The sequence below is a fragment of the Sphaerodactylus townsendi genome, linkage group LG07 (genome assembly GCF_021028975.2).
Source record: "Sphaerodactylus townsendi isolate TG3544 linkage group LG07, MPM_Stown_v2.3, whole genome shotgun sequence".
NCBI lineage: Eukaryota > Metazoa > Chordata > Lepidosauria > Squamata > Sphaerodactylidae > Sphaerodactylus > Sphaerodactylus townsendi.
In genome coordinates this window covers 98,459,597-98,480,386 of record NC_059431.1, presented here as the reverse complement: position 1 = coordinate 98,480,386, position 20,790 = coordinate 98,459,597, and positions in this window count along the sequence as shown.

The following is a 20,790-nucleotide window of genomic DNA, read 5'->3' as shown; positions in this document are numbered from 1 at the left end:
GGCCAGGGGACATGCCCTCCATCTCCAGCACCATTGCTCTGGCCAGGGGGGCATGTCCCCTGGTCTCCACAATGTGATAGGAGCCAGCAGGAGCAGGTAAGCCTGTTGGGGAAGATGCAGCCTGTGCAAAGGCTGTGCCTTTCCCTGCATCCCTACCGGGACTATCTGTGTGAACGGTCCTGGGGGGGGGGTGTCGGCATTGTTTATGCCAACGCACCCCCACTCAGTGCCCGTGCGGAAAGGCCTTTCTCTTCACCTGGGCATTTGGCTGACTCCCTGCCCCTGCTGTGAGGGCCCCCCAAAGATGTCTGTATACACTCCCTTTTTGTGGGTAGGTGGATGGGTGGAGTGGGGAGTTTTTAGATTGTGTTAGGGATTTTAGGATGGATTTTTATTGTGATTTTACTGTTGTTGGATTTTTACTGTTGTATGTTCTTATGGTAACTTACCCTGAGACTGTCGTAAAAGATGAGGAATAAATGTAAACAAACAGAGGTTTCAGATATCTGGTCAAATAGCCTCTTCACAAGTGGAGGTCAGGTGTGGGGCCTCACCCTGTGCCAGATGTTAACAAGATTACATGTGAGTTTTGGGTCCTCCTCAGTTTCTGTTTGCATGGAGCCCACTTCATATTAGAACCTTGGAGAATGAGAAGAAGGACCTTCGGGTTTCCCCCTTCAGGCTGTTTTCCTTGCATGAAAAGATCTGGGGGGAGGGCTATTTTGCCCTCTCAGGCAACCCATGTGCCCCATAGGATAGAAGTGGGTTTCCCCAGTGAGCAAAGTGGAAACCCAGGGAAGTTTCAGCTGAAGAAAATGATGGTGGCTCAGGAGATGAGGCTCCAGGTCAGCTGCTACAAGATCGCTGGGAAACTCGAAATGTTGCAGCTTCCCCCATTCCTCTTCCTCTTGGACTAAGTTAAATTTGTGCTGGAAGAGGTGAAAGTAAATGCAAAGTCACTGACTTGGCCCACTTGAGTCACAGAGACCTGGCCTTGTGTTGCCAGGGCATTAGTGTTAAGAAATTATCGGGCGGGGGGGAGGGGGGGATGCAAGTTTCACAAAGATCGTCAAACCAGCTCTTGAAGTATCACTTTCCCTTCTGAGGATTAACTTGTGTCTGTTGTGTCTCCTCTTTAAAATTCTTCCTTGACAGAGTGATAATGCACATTCTATGTAGCTTGCATGCCGCTCTGGGAATCAAACCACACAGCTGCTTGTAGGACGGTTTTAGCCATTTGTTTTGATTTCTCTCTGAAGTGACATGACTGACAAAATAACATAAATGGAATGTCAAGGCCCACATTTCACTTAGGACAGGAGCAATGAGATACCTTACAAAGTCAACACAAAACCTCTGAAGCAATCATTTCCACAGGGTGAGGTGGGATATAGTTAGAATTTCCAGCTCTGGGTTGGGAAAATGCCCTGGAGATTTGGGATGTGGAGCCTAAAGATGGTGGGGCTTGAGGAGGGAAGGGACCACAGCAGCGTATAATGCCACAGAATCCATTTTCCAAAGTAGCTAATTTCCCCAGGGGGACTGTTCTTGGCCATCTGGAGATCAACTGTAATAGCTGGAGAGCTCCAGATACCATCTGTAGGTTAGCAAACCCTAAATGTACTAGTGTACTACAGTGTGCTATAAAAGAGGCCTATAGCGTGAAATATCAGGGGGGCGCTTTTACAATCGTGCTTTGAAACAGTCTTTCCCCCCTTGCTAGCCAATGGGCTGTGACATCATTCTGAGAGAAGCACCATTACTTTCTCTCTGCCAATGGATAGCCAGGAGCATCACCCCATTATTTCCTAACATTGCCCAGCTGCAGATACAGAGGAATCCCAGAAGCACCACACTTGCCTGAGAAAGCACTGATATTAGTAGGAACACACATAAAGCCTCTTCATGCTGAATCAGACCACAGGCCCATCAAGGTAATTACTGGCAGCTGCTCTCCAGGATTTCATGTGGAGATCTTTCACATCTCCTATTACCGGATCCTTTTAATTGGAGATGACAGGGACCTTCAGCATGCCAACCAGATGTCTACCACTGCCCTTCCTCGATAAATAACTGGAACACTATCCTGCAACTGCAAGAATTATCCTCCTTCTCCATCCTCTGTAGAGGCACTTCATAGTGCAGAGTAATAAGCTGCAATACTGCATTCAAAGCTATAAAGCAATCCCAACTTCTGAGCTTCTGATCCTCATGCAGGGAAGTTATTTCAAGGTAGTTGGTCTCAGCCTTCTGTCCTTCTGGAGATTCTCGGGGTGGCAAATGGAGTACCCAGCTAAAGTGTAGATCCTAGTCAATGCAATTCCTGCAGTTTCTCCAGATGTTCATGAACTACAATTTCCATCAGCCCCTGCCAATTGGCCTTGCTGGCAGGGGCTGATGGGAATTGTAGTTCACGAACATCTGGAGAGCCGCAGGTTGCAGACCCCTGGTGTAGATGATTGGGGAAGGCAAATGGCAATCCATCCCATAAAAAAGTCTGCCTAGTAAATGTGATGTGACATCACCCCATGGGCCAGTAATAACTCAGTGCTGGCATACTAGCTTTACTTTTTTATTTGTCCTTAGGAGATGGTTGAGAACATCCATCCATCCATCCATCCATCCATCCATCCATCCATCCATCCATCCATCCATCCATCCATCCATCCATCCATCCATCCATCCATCCATCCATCCATCCATCCACCCATCCACCCATCCACCCATCCACCCACCCAGCCAGCCAGCCAGCCAGCCAGCCAGCCAGCCAGCCAGCACGCCAGCCAGCACGCCAGCCAGCACGCCAGCCAGCACGCCAGCCAGCACGCCAGCCAGCACGCCAGCCAGCACGCCAGCACGCCAGCACGCCAGCACGCCAGCACGCCAGCACGCCAGCACGCCAGCCGGTATCGCCAGCCAGCACGCCGCCAGCCAGCAATTTTCAGCCAGCCGCTGCCAGCCAGCACGCTTTCAGCGTACGCTACAGCATCGCCAGTACGTACGCGGCTTTAGCACGCCAGCACGCTTAGCACGCCAGCACGCTTGTGCCAGCCAGCGAAGCTGAAGAAATAGCCAGCCAGCAAGCCAGACAGCCAGCCAACCAGCCGTTGGCCAGCTTCGCTGTTGCCAGCTGAAGCCGTGCTTTCAGCCAGCCAGCCAGCCAGCCAGCCAGCTAGCCGAAGAAGAAGCCAGCGGAAGCCAGCCAGAAGCAGCCAAGTAGTTGCCAGCCAAGAAGCGGTGCCAGCCAGCCAAGAAGAAGTTAGAAGAAGCAGCCAGCCAGTACCAGCTGCTAAAGCCAGCCAGCTAGCCAGCCAGCCAGCCAAGCTTTCAGCCAGCTAAAATACAGCCATCCATCCATCCATCCATCCATCCATCCATCCATCCATCCATCCATCCATCCATCCATCCATCCATCCATCCATCCATCCATCCATCCATCTATCTATCTATCTATCTATCTATCTGAATGATGGATGCCTGCAATTTTTATCCAGGAAAAATAGAGATGTTTCCCTGGCAATGAAAGTGTGAGAAGTACCAAACTCATGGTCTAGAGTAGACCCTCAAAGCCATCTTTTATAAATGTAAGGACAACAATATCTTAAACTTACTGACAGTTTCCATAGTCAAACCCACATGGATCTGCTCTGCATCACAGCACTCTGCTCAGCCAAGTCTGAAGTTTTTCTTGCTCCACTAGTTTATTAGCGTTCTTTGACATGTAGAAGGGTTAGAGGAAGGCTTCAGACTTGTCTTAGTAGAGTGGGAGGATACAAGGAAGGTTTTCTCTGATATGTGAATGAGTGAAAACAGGGAGAAAATAGAAAGCTTCAGGCTGTAGACTCGCTTCAGATTCCCATTAGTTACCACCGCCAAATGGACCTGAAAGAAGCCAACAGCTCCTGGCCAGATCAGCACCTCTTGACTTACTACTCTCCCAATAGCCAGTAAAAATAGCCAGTCTGCATTTCTTCTGGGCAGAGTTCACTATTCCATACACCAGGAGGTACAAAGAGATTATAAGCAAATAACCATTCCGGTCCATTAGAAAAAAAATTACATGGAAATGAAAGAACATCTTTATTAGGACCAGAGTTGACACCTGCAGTATGTGGGCTTCCGACCTCTGCATTTCTCTCTTTTTAATATTTCCAAGAGAGGGCAAAGAGGGACCATAGCTGGAGCTTCATGCTGTTTCCTCTCCAAGAAGCCTCTTGCAAAGAGATTTTAGTTCAAAGGAAACAAGATGTTTCTTGTGCAGCTGTGATGGCAAAGCCACTCCCTGCCCTTCTCTTGCCTTGCAGATGGTAGAAGCTTTTTAAAGTATTTGCCAGACACGGCTCAGGAATGATCAGATGTCGGAAGATGATTGAATTACCAGTTCACAGTCGCTACTCAGACGACTGACCCAGTTGCATTCCTTTCTCAGCCATGGATACGCCTTCAGTCAGAGCTCAGCTTCCTCTTTTTTGTTTTTAATAAGGAGGGGAGTCATTTTCTTCAGATACCAGAGGTCTCGGCCCACTGATCAAAGTAGTAGCCAGAACATTCCTCGCATGTTCGGCAGCTGCATTAACATCTGAGTTATGGAAACCTTGTAACTGGCCACATCGGATGCATACGCGCCCCCACCCACCAGAAGAAAGATGAGACCCCCCTCAAGAATCAGCTTTGTATAAAAAACCAACTGCCAGCATTCCATCCCTCTCTCTCAATTATGTCAAACTTTATTTCACAATGCAGAGTTCACAGAGTATGCATAGCCGGGGACCCTGTAAACTCTGTCACAATTGTATGTTACAAAAGCAGACTAGGGAAGAAATTGTTTGGCCCATTGTGGAAGATCATGTGGCCATGTAACCTTCATCAGTGGGTCAAATACATCCCCCTGACTGTCTGCTTGGGATAATGGTGAGGGGTGGGCTTGTGCTATATTTGTGCTGTGGTCCTGGTCCAAAGGAGGAACTGCATATTAGGAAGAGAGAAAAAGCAAGTAAGGCAAGAATGTTAGAATTCACAGCTTGGGTCCCTCTCCCCACCCTGTGAATTCCATCTTGAGAAATTGGCTGTCACCAAGGCACATAACCCAGGATGGGGCTATGCAGAAAGCAGTAGGTTTCAATGGCTGATGTCATTGGCAAGAAGTAGGTTTTGCATTCATTATGAGCGTATCCCTTTGCATGTGTGCATTAAATGCTGTCAAGTCATTCCTGACCTATGGCAACACTATGAATTAATGACTTCCAAAATGTCCTATCAGTAACTGCCTTGCTCAGGTTTGCAGACTAAGGGATTGTGGTTTTCATTTTGGGTGTTCCTTTTTTCCTGCTGCCTTCAACTTTTCCTAGCATTATTGTCTTCTCCAGTGACACTTGTCTTCTCATAATGTGACCAAAACATGCCTTTACCTTCTCTTACAACACTGAATGTTTGGATTCTGACCTGGATGGCTCAGGCCAGCCTGATCCTAAGCAAGGTCAGCGCTGGTTAGTACTTGGATGGGAGACCACCAAGGAATCCCAAGGTCATTAAGCAAAGGCTGGCATGGCTACTGGTAGTTAGTAGATAATTAAATCATTTTCAGAACCAGTAGTCTTCCATTTACCAGCTACAGTGAATAAACAACCTTCAGGCTTTGATTTGGGGTGCCCGGAGGCCCTTTCTGGACAAATTAGGAACAGAATGCAGACCTGGATGGGCCATACCTTGACTACCTATCTGTGGAATTCTTTCTCATCCTTCCTCCAGTGTGCTCTAGATGACAAACCCATTTTCCCCATTTTATCCTCAAAAACTCTGAGGTAGATTACGTTGATTTAATAGGCACTCCAGTCTCCAGGTGCAACCTGAAGATCCTCTGGAATTACAACTCATCTCCAGACTACAGAGATCAGTTCCCCTGGAGAAAATGAATGGTTTGGAGGGTGGACATGATGTCATTGTACACCCCTGAGGTTCCTGTCCTTCCCCAGGGTCCACCCTGAAATCTCCAGGAGTTTTCCAACCTGGATCTGCCAACCTTACCCTTCACCTGCTGGTGGTCAAGGAAGACCTGTCAACCCTGTCTTCATGTCTGAATGGGGACTGCAACCCAAGACTCTCACATTCTAGAATGGTGGTGTCAAACATGTGGCCCCTTGAGAGGACTTCAGGCCCGAGAGCCAACTGAGAACTTCCCCTCTCCCCCTGCAGCTCCTGATCTAGCCAGGTGAGCCTGCTGCATGGTCACCATTCCAGGCACCCACCCACCATCCATCCACTCCTGATCTGGTTGGCCGATCTCTGCAGGCTCACCAGTCGAGGCAGTCACCGACCCCACTCCCATTCTGCCCTGGTGAGCTCACCAGTCCGGGGACCCACCCGCTTCAGACCTGATCTCTCTGGCCAAGCCACGCCTCCTCCCCATGCCAATCTGGGCTGGCAAGCCCACTGTGGACTAGCCAGTTGAAGCACACACACACACCCCCAATGCTGATCTGGGCTGGTGAGCCTGCTTTGGGCCCACCAGCTGAAGCAGCCACTCCCCCACCTACAGTACCAACCACCTCCCAAGGTGAGAAGTGGGCGTGTGAGCATAATGCAGGCAGCCACCCTCCCCCAATGCCAGTCTGCGCTGCTGAACCTAATGGAGGCTCACCAGCTGAGACAGCTAACCATTCTGCCAGTGCCAATCACCTCCCCAAGAGCTGTTCTGGACTGGTAAGCCTGCTACAGGCTCACCACCTGCCCGGGCTGGCTAAGTTTCATATATGTCATTTCTGGCCCTCATAACAAATGAGTTTGACACCCATGTTCTATCTAGACTGACAGTGTAATGATAACTACCCTACACTCACTCCCTAAATATCTCTATAGTCTTTGTTTCTCTCCCTCCCACACTGTGTTAATATTAAAGTGGAAATTCTTAAAGACCGGGACCGGCCTTTTGTGTTTATTCTGAAAAGAATTACATACAGTGATCACAACGTACCATTAACAGGTCTAATTTCTACAGATTTTAGCAAATCTGAAGGTTCTGGCAGGATTAATGGAACCACAGGGAAACCTTTTCACATCAATGGCTTTTGCCAATTATGCTATTACTCAAAGCAGACAAAGATTGCATGTTCTTGCTCTCACGCTGTGAACAGTGTGGTATTTGCTTAATGACTGACTCAGGTGTGGCCTTGTCATCTTTCTGACTTTGCCCATGATTTGATCATGCCGCTGTATGAATTTTAGGCCCATTTCCCTTTCATGACCAAAAGGCTGGGGTAACGTACCAGTAATAATGTTGCCAAGGTGAATTTAATAAGCTAATGCTATTGCAATCAGCTGCCACAAAGAGATCAGAAAAAAATCGACAAGGGGGTTGAAGCTTTCTGATAGCTATTCAGATGTGCATCTGCGTCATTTTGCCTGGGCTGTTACAGCGGTCTCTCTTTGGCAAAGAACAAGGCTTCTCCCATCCATAACTGTGAATGGAAGATGTAAGCAGAGACAGGACATATGGCTTGCAAGTACGGATATCTCAGGTACAAGCAAGTTGTTTCAAGGTATTGATTCCCTGAGAAAGGTATTCCCATTAGCAACATACAAGTTTCCCCAAAGGGGCAAACAGCAGCTCCCAGGACCTTTTTAGGGTGGGCAAATGTGGAAGTTTAAGCATCTTCTTCCTTTTTTCCTTTTTTTTTGCTGACAAGTCACAGCTGACTTATGGCAACCCCAGAGGGTTTTCCAAAACCTCCACTGTCTGCTTTTGCATAACAGCCCTAGTATTCCTGGGAGGGGGCCTTAAGGGGAGCAGAATGTCAGGCCCCACCATTCTGGGCCTGCCAAAGCGCCTGAGACATGCCTGGACATGCCCTGTTGTGACTGGTCTTGTACCAGCATCACCCGAGGCCAGAGGCCCAGCTTTCCTTTTTTGCAGCAAGGTAGTGAATGGAGTTCACCGGCCCCTAAGACTTAGCCTATGTCTCCACAAAAAACTTGAGGGGTTTGCCAGGCTCCCGGAAGCTGGGGCTTAAGTTTCTGGGGCCGTTCAAAGTAATCTGGGTGGTCAACCCCGTTGCTATGAAACTAGAACTGCCTAAAAACTTACGTGGTGTACACCCTGTGTTTCATTTCAGCTTCATAAAGAAAGCAGCTCAGGACGACTAGTGGTACCCGTCCCCGCCAGAGCCCATCCGGGTGAAGGGCGAAACCCATCATGAAGTCGCCGAGATTTTGGACTCCTGCCTGCACCGAGGCCGCCTCCAATACCTGGTGGCTTGGACTAACTTACCCCCTGGTTTCAATGAATGGGTCTCTCACTCTCATGTGTGCGTGCCCCGTTTAATAAAGGCCTTCCACAAAGCGTGCCCCGATCGACCGGGTGGGAGGGGGCCTTAAGGGGAGCGGAATGTCAGGCCCAACCATCCTGGGCCTGCCAAAGCGCCTGAGACATGCCTGGGCATGCCTTGCTGTGACTGGTCTTGTATCAACATTGCCCCAGGCCAGAGGCCCAGCTTTCCTGTTTTGCAGCAAGGTAGTGAATGGAGTTCACCGGCCCCTAATCTCTCCTCTTCCGTTAATGGCCAGGCCATTCCCAAAACAATGTATCTACCGCAACTGCCTCCAACTATCCTTTCTCATGCTGATATGGGGAATGCAAAGGTGGGGGCTATCTGACTGTAACCTTAACGTTTATACGAGGAGCCAGGGAGCTGGGACCTCAGTTTCAGCTACCAGGCCATATGGGTCAGACACAGTTTCAATAAAGCTCTTGAAGCCATTCTTGAGTCTTGTTATTGACTGGGGTACTAGGCCCTTACACCCATCTTAATACTAGCCAGAGTCAGAGCTGAGAGTGTGTGACTGGCCTGAGGACACCCAGCAAGGTACAATGACGTGAGTGAGGTCTAAACCTGGGTTTTCCAGGTAGTAGTCTGACACTTTAATTACTACAGCACGGTGACGCTCTCTCCTTGTGTACCATAACCTAAATCTGAACAGACACACACATGAAGTTCTGAGCACAAAATTCTCAGTCCTGTATGCGGGACATGTGGGGGATGCAAATACTTAGTAACATGAATATACTATTAGGATAAATGGGGGCAGAGAAATGGGGGTTCCTGAGGAACAGTTCCATAGGGTTCGAAACACAAGGGGAATGGCAGACACTAGCCCGTCTTCTGTAAATAGTCTCTCTCTCTCTCTCTCCCCAGCAGGATTAAGACTGTGGAAGAAATTCCAGATAACAGCTCCCATACAGGCAGAAATGTAATTAATAATAATAATAATAATAATAATAATAATAATAATAATAATAATAATAGATTAAATTTGCTGCTCTTTCATGACCATTAGTCACCTCACGTGAGACCAGCTCTGTTCCCTTTCTTAGATCTAGTGCAGAAGCAGTGGCATTCCTGCTGAAAATGGTGCCCGAGGCAAATACTAAAATTGTGTCCCCCCCCAAATTTTGGTGAGCGAGCAGCAGGAGCGGTGGGTGGCAGGGGGCAGAAGTGGTGGGTGAGTGGCAGAAGTGGGCAGAAGCAGCAGGAGAGCAGCAGAAGTAGCAGGTGAGCAGAAGGTTAGCAGCAAAGGTTAAAGACAAACAGCTGAAGCAGCGAGTGAGCGAGTGGGGGGGGGCGGCAGAAGCAGCAAGCAATAGGCAGAAGCAGCTGGTGAGTGGCAGGGGCAGCAGAAGCAGCAGGGGGCAGAAGCAGGGGGCAAGAAGCACCTGATGGGTGGGGGTACAGGAACCTCCTGGGGGAGGAAGGGGGGACAGGGTGAATGTGCCCCCACGTGACACTTCAAAATCTGCCCCCTGTCCCATTTAGATATGCCATTGTGTAGTAGTGGTATCATTTAACAGCTTCTGAAAGAATTCATAAAAAAAATTGTGTGGGTGGAGAATACACCATTGGTGTGACAAAAAAATATTTGGCACCTGGCTTGGTTTTCCTGGAGGTCCAACTGCCAAGAGTATTTGGCTACATACCAGAACATAGCCTTATCGCCTGAAATCAGACTTGAGGCCATGTTATCTCCCTGTTCTGTTGGCCTGTGTGAAGAAACTAATAAATGACCCTTATTCGGGGTCTTTATGTATCCTATTCAAAACCTCGCACAAAAGGAACATTATGTGAAGGAAGGAAGCTGGCATGCAAAAGCAACAGACACGGAAGGGTAATCTCGTCCGACAATAATGTTTGTATCCTGTTTGTATTTTGTAGCAAGGCCATGCCTTCAAGTAATGCAATGCTCAAAGCACAAGGGGCCAGCATTGGCATTGGCTATATATACTCAAATAGTTATTTTTGGTAGAAACCTCCCTCAAGAAGATGCAGGCATTTATATATTTATGTATTTTATTTTATATGATTTATATTTTACCTTCCTGCCTGCACAAGGGCCACCGAGGCGGTGAACAAATTAAAATATCCATACTAAAAACCCCCACAAATCATTTAAAAAAATTAAAATCGGAACTAAAATGCATACAAAGACAAAGATCAGCCCCACCCAACAATTATAACACTGGGCAGAAAGGAATTATCACTGAGGGAATGCCAGATGAAACACAAAAGCCCATGTTTCTTTTTTTCTTTTTTTCGTTGTTTTGAGGGGGACGTCTGCAAAACAATGGCAATACAAATATGCGCATATTGTAGCTTCTATAATTGTGTCACCATACCTTTGCTGATATCCCCCTCAAAACAAACAAAGGGGAAAACAACACATGTACAGAATTGGTAGGCAAAATAAACTTGATTCATCTACTTTTTACATTGAAATCACAGCAGATTTACATTCAAATTACGCACAGATAAGCTACAAGCAGAGGAAAGGTCTGTGGAACTTTCAGCAAAACACAGAGAATCTCTGCAGTGGCACACAAAATGGTGGGCGCAACTGGCAGGCATCTGACTTGAATGAAACATTTGGGACTGGATTTTCTTTATTTTGTTCTTTACTTCAAAAAAACCCCACTCCCTTAAAATAAAGTTTTGTTGGTGTTTGTGATGTCTCTCATGTGATGCTTAACTATGGCCATTTCTGTAAAAAATCCCCTAAATTTTTTATTTAAAGTTTTCAATCCCCCCCCTCTTACGGCAATATATGTCTGCACTCACCCCCTCAAAACAATTCCTGGCTGCCAATTTGTGATCCCCCCCCCTTTTTGAGTTTGCTGTTGGATCGATAGTGGGTTCTGCACAGCGTATGTATGGTTGTAGTCATTATGAATGATCCTGTTTTCCTTTTTCCCATTCCCATGTGTGCACTTTACCCATTCAGGAAGTGATGGAGCCCATGGAAACAATCTGATTTGCTTTTGCACCTTCACACGGAGATGCTTCTCTCTTTTTTTAATTTCCTGCAACACATGCGTAGTTGGTCAGACATACAGAAAGGAATCCCTGCAGCCATGCTGATTGTCCCACAATCCCTCACACCAAGGATTATGCAAAAGGAGAGCCTGTAGCGATTTTTGGAAATCCTGGGATGAGGGGAATAAAACGGTCCCAACTCATTTGGAGAGCGGGACCTGTGCAAAGTCCCTTCCCCAAATAGTTCATATAATATCCTACACATGTTATATTTGGTCTGTTTAGAATCCACTGATGCTTCAAAGCTTCACAGCATCATGCTGAAATTCCCTACACTATGCATACTCAATCCTTTGAAGATTAGTCCCCCTCAAAAAATAAAAGAAACAAGCAGGAAATTAATAGGTGAAGGGCACGAAGTGAGCTGAGAAAATGGCCGTGGAGGAAGTCTGGGGGCAGAAGAGAGGGATGGAAAGAGACCACTCAGCCCAGTGAAGCCATTTTGAAAACTTTTCCACTGAAGAATCATTTTAATTTTGAGGCTACAAACAAAACTTTTTAGGAACCAAAGGGGTTAAAAACAGTGCAGAACTCCATGGAGAAAACGTTTTATTTCCTGTCTCAAAATATGTTTAAAGGTTTGTGATGAAAGGGCCACTAACACTCTTGTGTTAGGCTGTCAAATTTTCTCACACTCCATGTATTTTTCTAAATGTCATAAGAAGTTACTCTATGTCACAAAGCATGTCGGCACAGAAGGAAAAGACACACGTGTTGTAGAATTGTGTGCTGTGTGAATGCACCATCAAGTCACAGTGGGCTTATGGCAACCCCATAGGTCTTTACGGCAAGACTCTAACAGAGGTGGTTTGCCATTGCCTGCCTCTGGGTGGGTTGAGAGAGACGATGGATAACTAATTATAATCACAGACATCTACACACTTCCAAATATGTTCTGATTCCCCCCATCACCTCATCTGATGTTTTAGTGTTGGTGTTTAGGTGTCAGATGGACTTCTGTTATGTCATTCTGCCTTTAATTGATAGCTTTGATTCTGGTTAATGAGGATCCTCGTTGCTAAATTGCAAGTTTAACTGTCATTATTACTGTGGTGATAGCTCTGTCTTTATTTATGGCTGCTCTGAATTTCCTGGCCACGACTTTAGTTCCATTTAATGTTAGTGATTTATTTCCTTTTAAGTCTGATGATTTTATGGTGCAGCTACATATTTTATATGATTGCAAGCTGCTCTGAACAATTTACTTTGGAGGGGCCGGGAAGAAATTCTTCCAAAGAAACAAAGCAAATACGAGCCACCTTTCGTTATGTAGAATCAAATGCATGCTATTTGGTACATAAATCTCTCTCAGAAGGGCTGCTTTTCATCCAGTTTCTCCAGATTTTTATGCATTTACAAGCGTATGTTGCCAGAGCATGCCTTCTGCCTATCTTTTTGGCAGATTTCAGAAAATTCCTACGGAGCAATGGTTTTGTCCCTGCGGCTATGATCAAGTCGAAGATATTAAGCATTATGTTGTATATTGCCTCCTTTAAGGAAATATAAGAAATAAACTGCTGTGTCAGTTTGTTATTAATTTTTCAGCTTCTGATGAGGAGTGCATTATTTTTTTTACTGACAGATACATTCCCTCGTGTTACTTTTCAAATGGCTACATTTTTTTTCCTGCTAAAATTAGGAAGAAGTTTATATCCCCTACTTAAGACACACATGCTAAAATAAGGGTTTTTATTTAAATTGCAGTGTTTAAATTTTAGTTGTGTTGAGAATTGGGCATATTTTAGATAGTGATCAGATGGGGTTTGTAGTGTATACCTGGTATTTGATATAGCTTTAATGGTTCAGGGTTCCAACCTGGGGGAGCTCTTTCCAGATAAACATGGATTCATAAATTCCCATCAGCCCCTGCCAGCATGGCCAATTGGCAGGGGCTGATGGGATTTGTAGTCCATGAACATCTGGAGAGCCGCAGGTTGCAGACCCCTGTTCTAATGTTATGTACTTACGGTGCTTGTTTGTGCCTATATCTGATGCTTTGTTATGTTATGACCTATAGTTACATTGCATTTGATTCAATTTAAAGCACATCAATCTCTCTCAGAAGAGCTGTTTTTCATCCAATTTCTCCTAATCTATATTTGCACATTTGATTCTCCTTTCCAAAGTCACATTTGCCCTGGTTGAATTTAATCTGCCCACTGCTCTAATTTATTGCGCTAACCTTTAGCTATAGTCTAAAATGTTTGCAGTTCCACTAAATTATGTAGCATCCATGCAGCTGACAAGTATATCAAGATTTCATCTTAGTTCTTACAGAACACCAGCAGATCCTATAAAGAGCTGAATAGCCTTTCCAGACACAGAATGCTAATCTTTTAAATGCAGTGTGGTAATCTTTTAGTGCAGTCTTCCTACCAATTGTATAGCCATTTTGCAGTAAAAAGCAATAAATGCCACTTCTGGTTTTAAGTTCTGGTGGCAGTTGGTCCTAATTATCATCATCTCTAGAGGCCCCTTCCTCATTTTAAAATATTAGGTTTTCAAACCCACTTTTCACAACTGTTTGCAGGGTGGTTTTATGTATTCTTATATAGCTTCAAAGAGCAAAGGAGAGAAAGCAGCTTTGAAGGTGACATTCTTCTGCATGTGTAGAATGAGCTCTGACTGTCACAGCCATAATTCTCACTTTGGGGGGCATTTACAATCACAACCCTCCTCTTGAGAGATAGTTGAAGCTAAAAAGACTGCATGGCTGATGAGTCTTGTGGAGTTTTGATTCTTCCTCTGGAAAAAAAAAAGACAGGCCAGCGCTCTGCATCTTGCACAGTTAAAAGCTCAATAGCAAACTATTTTTTCCAGATTCCTTCCATTGTTGCTCACAATAGAGTATTTACAAAAAGGGCACCAAACAGGTTTGGTGGTTTCAGTTTACATTTAGTGCTACAGAAGTTGAGGTTCGTTTATAATCTTTCCAAACAGCTATAACAACATGGGTGGGGGGTGGATTTGACACTGAAGATAATCAGTAGAGTAAGTATACCATCAGGAGAGCATTTGACTTGACAGGTAGTGTCATGATGTAAGGCCATTAGTAGCGCAAGTAGCCTTCTGCAATTCCTAGCCGTTACATAGCTTAGCTAGAAATAAATATCTAGACCCGGGGCTAAGAACCTTCATTGATTATACTGATTTATCAATTGTGGTAACCATGTTGGATTGTGGATCTGCAAGAGTATTAGAACCGTTGGCTAAATTTTTGTGCTCTGTTATTAGCAAACGGTCATAATTGTATTGGAGAGCGTATTTATCACACTGGTGTTGCCATTGTTGCTGTTATCTTGCTGTTGCTGTTTTAATTATGCCATTAAAGGTTTTTTTAAATTAAAAAAAATCAGTAGAGCCCACAACTTCTGAAATTTCCCTTTGAAGCACCTTGCTCTAATCAAGGTAAGAAGATCACGGCATGTTAAAGTGAACTTTTGGTATCACTTGCTAGACTGGAAATTGAAGACACAAATCATATCTGTATCCCAATGTGAAAGTGTTGCTTTCTATCCTCACTCTGCTCCTTTCAATGAGATGTGCGTTTAAATATGTTACCCTGTTTGTACTTTGATGCAACTTCATAAAGCCCTTTTTAAAGGGCAGCTAGAGTGAATCAGAACCCTTGTCTTTTGGCCAGAGAAAAGAACCTAGCTCTCAGGGCGCTCTCTGGACCCATTCCAATCCGGCTTCTGCCCTGGCCATGGGATGGAAACGGCTCTGACCACCCTCACGAATGATCTTCAGAGACACCTGGACCTAGACGGGTCGGTGCTACTGTTATTCTAACTGAATACTACTAACTGCTACTAACTGAAGAACCTAGTCAAACTAAAAAAATCCCAAAGGTAGGTACTAATCATGAGAATTCAAGCTAAAGGAGGGGCTTACATTACATCTTGAAAGGGCATGAGCAAGAAGGAAACCATATAGCATTGGCACCATCATACATAAGCGTTCTCTGTGAGCCTTATGGAGTCTCCCTGAACCACACAAGTCTCATAAAACCAGGCAGCTGGAACCAGTGTGAAGTGAAACAGCAACCCATGACTCAGGAAAATATTTTGGCTGTAAGGAACTATTTGGTAAAAGGCAAAAATTCGAGTGTAAAATAAAGAATTATTCTAATTGGCTGGGGATAATAGACGAGCATATCAGAGTGAGATAGAACCTTTCAAACCAATGTATAAAAAATAATGATTAGTAGCAGAACACGCATGATGATATTTAGTTAATTTGGAAAGAATACAATAAAAATGGACAAAGGATTTCAAAAAATGGTTGGAATATATATGGGAACAGAAATACAGCTAAGAGAGATGTTGAGGAGACTGACAGAAATAATTTATGGAAAGAAAAAAATAAGAAGATATCATGAAAGATATGGGACAGTGTTTGAAAAATGGATTGAAGATGCCGGATTTAACGAAGAGCCATGGAATAAGAGAATAAGAAGAATGAACCTCCTACTGCTTGCATGAAATAATTAATAGAAAGAAGGGGGGAGGGGGGAGAAAATGGAAAAAATGTATAGATGGAAGAAAAATATTAAATGTAACAAATGTATTAATACTCTATCCAATAAAAATTATATTTAAAAAAAGGAAAATATTTTGCTTATTTTCCTGGGCGGTAACAATTTGACAGCAGTGCCTGAGTTGTTCAATCGTGACATCTTGATCAGCCGCCTTGCTGGCACTGGGATTCAAGGGGACAGCCTTGCGGTGGCTGTGCTCATTCCTCCATGGCAAGAGATAGAGGGTAGCAATCGGTGAGGCATCCTTTGCATGCCACTCATTGGAATGTGGAGTTCTCACCACTTGCCTTAGACATCTGCATGTGCCCTCTTGCCAGGCCTATCCAGAAGTTTGGGATAGGGGTATCATCAGTACCCTGATGACACACAGCTATATCTGCTGATGAATGGTTATCTGGATACCACTCCAGATAATTGGCCAGCTGCTGGCTTCTGGCGGGACAGGAGGGCCTGTTTTCAGGAAGCAGTGCTCTCCTCCATAAAGGTGCCCTGGCAATGCAGGTTAAAATGGAGTCCATCTCCAGCCCCTGTATTATGTTGCCCATAAGAAAAGGATATGTCTGGACAAGTCTCCTGACCCCCTCATTCAGTATGCTCACCAGTCAGTATGTCCTTCCTGCAGCTATTTGGAAAACAATGGCCAAACCCTGAGAAATGGCCACAGCCCCTGGACTCAGCATTCCCATCCCATTGTTTACAAATTATATGCTAAGGTGCCAGCCAGCCTTATACAGTCAGAATTCTATGACAGGTATTCTCTGCCTTTAGTGATGTAGGTATAGATTTTTAATGGGGTGGGTTCCGTGACTGAGGACTTTCCAGCTGTTCCATTCCATGCATTGTTTCAAGCAAGCCGGACATGTAATGGGAGGGGTTTGAGCCAGAGAACCCCCCCCTTTACCTGTGTTCCTGTCTGCCTTGTTAATTATATCACTTCTTTCCCGCTTCACTTCTGGAAGCTACCACCTCACTTTGAATTGGAATAACCCTGGACATGATTTCATCAATTCCACCCTAAATCTAATCAACTGCTGGATGTTCCCTGGCTTGAATTGTTAAGCCAAATGTTCACTGCATTGTCTTCTCCTATACAACAGGAACTTTCTTTGTTTGGGGAAATTAAGCTCTCTTAACATTGTCAGAGGGCTAAGTTTTCCTATAACTGGGCTGGCCACATTTCAGTCTTTGTTCAGCGTTTTCTGGAACTCTCTCTTTCTAGTTGCACTGCTCCCAGTGCTATTTTCACCCCATCTTTAGAATCCAATGCAGGCCATTGTCTCTAGATCCTCTTTGTCAGGAAAAGGTCATTATTACCTTTCCCGCAACATGCTCCTCTATTTCAGATCTATCCCCCCAACTCTGTCTATAGCCTAGAACTGTTTGAAATGGTGTGTTTGTGTTTTAATATTTGTGTGCCTGTAAGTTTATTATTCTTTCAATAAAAATTGTTAACTTTATTTCTCTGACTCCTGCAGATTTCTTGCGGAAACCCACCATTGTAAACGCTGGTGGAAAAGATCCTTAGTTATCCCCTCTCACAAAGCAAGATCTATCCTGCTAATTCTCCACTCTAAAATGGATAAACCCTACCATTTCAGGTAACACTTTGGACCAATAGTGGAATGGTTGAAAGAGAGCCAGCTGAAGTTAAATCCAGGTAAGATGGAGGTTCTGTGGCTAGGGTGTTGGGGGCGGGACGAGTGGGGAGTGCTGGTTGCCAGTCCTTGACAGTATGCAGCTGATTGCATCAGGAACCTGAGGATATAGCTGTTACAGTATCAAGCTAGCTGATATACCAAATAGCCACAGCAGGAAATATTTCTTTGACCTACTTCCTGTCACACTTCATTTGTTGGTGCCCCACTGGCTGGAAGATTAGCTATCAGTAAACTGTTCTGGGAGACTCAACATTTCTGACAAGACAAGCGTAACATGTTTTATTATGTCTGCACTGGGGCCAAAGGCCTCTACCCAAGAGAATTCTACGATTGATAGGAGTATTCATTTCATAACAGAAGCGCAATCCTGGTTTGAAGTTTATATAGAAAGCAGAAAGCATTTTAATGGAGATAACAGTCAGGAATCACATTACCACCTGCAGGATATCGTTTTAAAAGAAGGTCTTCCCCTGACATGCTGGAAAATTAACCCCTAAAAAGAGTCAATTTGTGTATCTCTGATATTCGAAGTTGAATATTAATTTCCTTTTTTATTTTTAGAGGCAACAACAACAAAGTTTGTTACAACATCAACAAACCTTTTAGCAATACAATCACAGAAGAATAAGGAACATTGAGTTAGAGAGTAGCAGTCTGTCTAACAACCTTAATCATTCATCTTTTCGAGTTCTTTCACACCGGAGCATTTCAGCTTATGTGGATTTGCAGAACGCTTGATATTTCAGGCAGCTACCCCTGTGGGCATCACGGTGGTATAAGTGAACTCTTGACACATCATGAGGGACCAGGTTGCCAGGAAAAAAATGAATACCTCAACTTCCTGCTCTTACTCAAATCCAGGTTTTCACATTCCTGATTCGACGCCAATGTTTTGTTACCCCCATTGCTTCCGTTTTTATTTTAGATTTGTAAATAGCAGGAATTCCTCTGCGTGTCCGAGAGCAGAAGAGTTCTCAGAATGCATTTCCGGAAAGCAAATCTGTCTCAAAAACTCCGTGACGGGGCAAGAGCCTTTGCCTTCTGCCTACTGGTATTTTCTGTCTGGCCTAAAGTGGAAAGGTGCTTTGAGCTGCATGCAGCTTGAAGCGCTTATCATCTTGGAAACAAAACAGGTTACTGGCAGCTGCCCTTATCTTGTGCATAAATGTGGGGAAGAAAAGCCTCCTCTCCAACATTTCACTGATAAAACTAGGAACGCTCTTGCCGATTTGCAACACCCCTGTTCTCGCACCAAAGATCACTGCTTGGTGCTGCCCCACCACTCTATTATACTCTGCTGTACTTTGCCAGTTGGAAATTGTATTTTGTCATTGAATAGCTTACCTGCTTGGGGTCAGCTTAGTTGAAGTGCTCCCATTGCCCAAGCTTACGTGGCTTGCTTGCATCCCCTCTTTCCTGGACCTTCGCACACCTGCTGGTCAGCTAAGATTGCTGTTTTTTAAAAGATATATTTTTTATTTTACCAACTAAGGAAATACAGAAAATGTTAAAAGTGAAATCATAACTGTGTTCACAATTAGAAAAACTAATTATACTAAACACATAATCATATATACTCAGAATCAAATATAATCTATATCAGAATTAAATATGAAATGGATCTGCATTTATAATCTTATTAATAAAAATAAACTAACAGAATCATAGAGTAGGAAGAGACCACAAGGACCATTAAGTCCAACCCTCTGCCATGCTGAAATACACAAAGCACTCCTGACAGACACGCCATCCAGCCTCTGTAAAAAAAAACCCCAAAGGAGGAGACTCCACCACACTCCATGACAGAAAACCCCATACACAAACAAAAGCCTTCCCAGGCCCTAACCCTAACCCTAAAAAAACAAATACACAGGCCCTCAAAAACACATACAGTTAAATATACGGTTTTAAGGCTAACTTTAACTTGTATAGTGCATAAAAACAACTTTAACTATTAATCATATAGGCAGCCTAACTCATTCTAACAGTAATCTAATTGAATATGTTTTTAAAATTAATAAACAAGTACATATAGTTATATATACACACAAAAAACTATTACAATGGTCCAAGAAATGTTTATTCTAATCTGGTTAGAATGTTATATATGCTTGACTTACAATTATCTGTTAATGTATATATGTAAAGAGATATTCAATATTATTAAAAGTATGAATAATAACAACATAAATAATCAAGTAGGTGCATTAGTAAATCTTTCCATCATATAATACTTAGAATACAACTCCCATCCTTATACATAATTCACTATAGAGGGTAGAAATGTTATCATAACGGCTGAGATCCCCTGTCCAATTAAAGTGTTCGGACTCACTCCTGTAAAGTGGCCATTGGTGGAAAGAGGGCACTAAATTCCAACATTCCAACCCCAACTCTCCCCGCACTCCAGGAGGAAGCTGGCAGGGCAGTGCTGGGTTGCTGTGCCCTGCCTCATTGGCCCAGCCCAGCCCTCCCCATTCCCTCACCCCCCTGTCCGAGGTCCCAAACAGCCACCTGGACTGGCGGGGCAGTGCCAGCTTTCTGTGCTCTACCTCCCCGGCTCAATCCTCCCCACTCCTTCATCTGCCCTCTCCCAGACTGGCCCAAGCCTCCCAATTCCATCCTCCTTCCACCTCAAGCCTCCCAATTCCACTTTCCCTTTGCCCCAAACCTCTCCATTCCATCCTTCAGTCCCTCCTCCACTACCTATCTAGGGTCCATTTTATTTTAATTTAAAATAGGCTTTACTGCTAGATTCTCTATAAATTCATGTTCTGGTCTATTTACAAGATGGGTCAGTTGGTCATGTTAAAGTATTCTCTAATGTTGTCTTCTCAGTTTTCTTGAACAGGAAAGCTCTCCATTGTCAAAGTGGCCACAGTTAAAACTGGCTGCTATTAATAAGTATAAAAATAGTTCTTGCAATTTTTTTGGTAAGCTTTTTGGAAAAATGCCTAACAGCATGATCTTTGGAGCCATCTGAAATGTAATCAGTAGTATTAAATACTGTTTTGCTAAAAACCCTTTAATTTTTTTATATTGCTATTTTTCATATTGCTATTGAGAAGGCTTGTTATAGTTATTTTGGGGGGTTTTTTTGAAAAGTAACTCCCCCAGAAATGCCTGGAAGGAGTGAGGCAGGGTCTGGGGAAGGCCAGAAGGAGTGGAACTCCCAAAGCTAGAGAAAACATTGAGATTTGCCCACTTTCAGGAATAGCAGGACTTCTAGAATCTG